At 50.3% G+C, this 2,499-nt stretch overlaps 1 long non-coding RNA gene across 1 annotated transcript; it reads left to right on the top strand.

Annotated features, from left to right (window-relative positions):
* Positions 1-835: 835 nt before the first annotated feature.
* LOC120687233 lies at positions 836-1,548 on the top strand. The gene is made up of 2 exons (XR_005680660.1): positions 836-1,238; positions 1,376-1,548. It is a non-coding gene; the product is annotated as an uncharacterized LOC120687233 (long non-coding RNA).
* Positions 1,549-2,499: the final 951 nt, after the last annotated feature.

The raw sequence follows: 2,499 nt of genomic DNA, 5'->3' as shown, positions 1-2,499 counted from the left end.
CAATCTCGTAATATCTTGGCAGGTCTGGATAGAGAAAATTGCTATTATAGAATTCCAAACAACTGGCTTCGCTATTATAGAACTCCTAATGTGGGCTTTGCTAAAATAGGACCCCAAACAATGTGGCTTCGTTTTCCATGACGTTTTCTTCATTTCAATCTCATTTTCAAAACTAAAATACATGTATTTCTTGTATTGACCATATTGCTCTTCTGTTAATCTAATCGATTCATGTACCGTAGCTCTTCATCGATTCACATCTTCGCAAGAGTCGCCATGGGACCGCCGCCGCCCGCCCTCGGTCGATGTCGGCGGCCATCTTTCCTGTGCCGCCACTCGCCTGCAGTCACGGTGCTGCCCCTCCCCACGCCTCCTTGCGCCTTACCTCCCCGCCATGGATGGTGACTATGATGTTGTGGCCGTGACGGACGGCCTAGCCCTAGCCACGACGAGCACAAGTGCTGGAGGCGCCTAAGGTTGAAAACGGGACGGGAAAATCCGGTCCCCACCAGCACCGAATCCCGTAAAAACCGATTGTATACTGTTTCCGCCAAAAAACATCGATTGTATAATGTTTCCGCCAAAAAAACATGAACAGGAAAAAAACAGAAAAAATTTGGCAGGAACAGGAACGGAAACATGAGGGATCTTTTTCCGACCGTTTTCGCGGTTCCTGTAATATATACAAGAATTCTCATCAGTTGTTCCTGTTTTCGGCCTGCATACCAATTTAGAGCCCCAGTCCCCTCTCGGCCCGACCCAATAATCCGGCAAACCGTAAGCCTGACCCCCACCCGGCCACCCCGACTCCCACTCGGCCGCCACCCCCCACCCGCCCACCCGGCCACCCCGACTGGCGACTCCCCGCCTGCCTGCCGCCGCCGCCTCCCTAGCTCCTTCATTGCTCGACTGCTGGGCCGCCGCCGCCGGTCATCGACGTGCCGGCCTCCCCGGACCCCAGCCAGCCCCCAAGCTTCCTCACGCGCCCGCGCCAAGGCAGTCTGCTCTGCTGCTTGCCTGCTCAGCAGCTCACGCTCGGAGGCGGAGTGGCCCGCGGCCCCGGCCCCGTGCTGATGGTCGCGGCTGCAGGCGCTAGGCGGCGGCCAGGGCCCGTGCCGCGCGGGAGACCAGCCGTGCACTCAGGCGCAGCGGTGCTTCAGATCCGTGATGTCGATGGTGGCCATGGCGTCCGCCCAGCTGCACATCAGCACCAGACGGCAGGCGTAGCAAAGCAGGAAGTGAGTTCGTCCAAGCCTCCAATGTGCATAGAGTCTGGCTTCTAACAGCGGCTATGGATTGAATTCGATTCTGCATTCCCGTGACTAAATTCGATCTTTTTTTATGGGGACTAAAATTCGATCTTGCTTGCTTTCAGGTTGCCGAAAGAGTTTGATGACCCGACCTTCTCCACTGTAACGATCCAGAGGATCGTGCTTGGCTGCTTGCGAATTGGGATTTTGTTGCTCTGTACTTGTCAGCTTGTGCAATGCTTGAATGCTTCGTTATGACTCTTGTTTGAATATAACTTAGATTGGTTGAAGTAGTTAATGCTTGAAGTAGTTACATGTATTTTCCCGTCTTAGTTTTCGGTTCCCGATCGTAATCGATATGTTTCCGATCGAACTATTCCGTTCCCGATATCCCGTAATACCGATTTCATTTTCCCGTCCGGCATTCCCGTTTCCGTTCCCGGTCCAAAAATGTGGTTGCGGAAATGATTTAGTGGTTTTCCCCGACCGTTTTCATCCCTAGAGGCAGCGCCCAGACCGCGACAAGCAGCCTGGCCCTAGCCGCCACGGGGCAGCCGGCCAGGCGCCCAGGCCTGTCGTTTAGGGTCTTGAGCAAAACGGTCATATGAGACCTCTAAACATGTATTTGAGATTGAAAATGATATTATAATGGCATAATGTTATGTATTGCGAAGGCACAATGATTCAAGACCTATTTTAACGAAGCGCACGTTAGGAGTCCTATAATAGTGAAGCTAGTTGTTTGGGATCTTATAATAGCAATTTTCTCGATCTAGATTTGTACATCCTTGAATCTGCATATTGCTTGGTCTTTGGATTTTTTCTGCTGTTGCATCAGCAGCGAGTTCTTGCATGAACATCGGCAGTTTTTGATTTCCCCTACTGCCAGCACCATCTATCTACTGCCAATAAAGTGTTGCGGTTTTTTTTCCCCTTTTTCATTCGTGTCCTTTTGGTAGGCCAGAGCAGAGATCGAGCACTGCTTTACTGAAGGAAGAGGGGAACCGTGATTTTATTTCGTATATGTTGGTGACCAGTGCTGTGCTGCATGATGGAGCTACTATGGCTGGCATTTGTTTTGATATACTTGCAAATATTGATCTGTATTTAAGTACGTGCTGATATCCTTGCTAAAGTAGAATGTGCAGAATTGAAGGTTGGTTTATTTGCTCAATGTCTTTCATTTTATACAAGTGTAAGTCAAACACTTGTTTTACACTGATCTTTGTGAGGATCTTGCTGTCAGATC

This window comes from Panicum virgatum, chromosome 9N (assembly GCF_016808335.1).
Source record: "Panicum virgatum strain AP13 chromosome 9N, P.virgatum_v5, whole genome shotgun sequence".
NCBI lineage: Eukaryota > Viridiplantae > Streptophyta > Magnoliopsida > Poales > Poaceae > Panicum > Panicum virgatum.
This window is presented reverse-complemented; position numbering and strand designations above follow the sequence as displayed.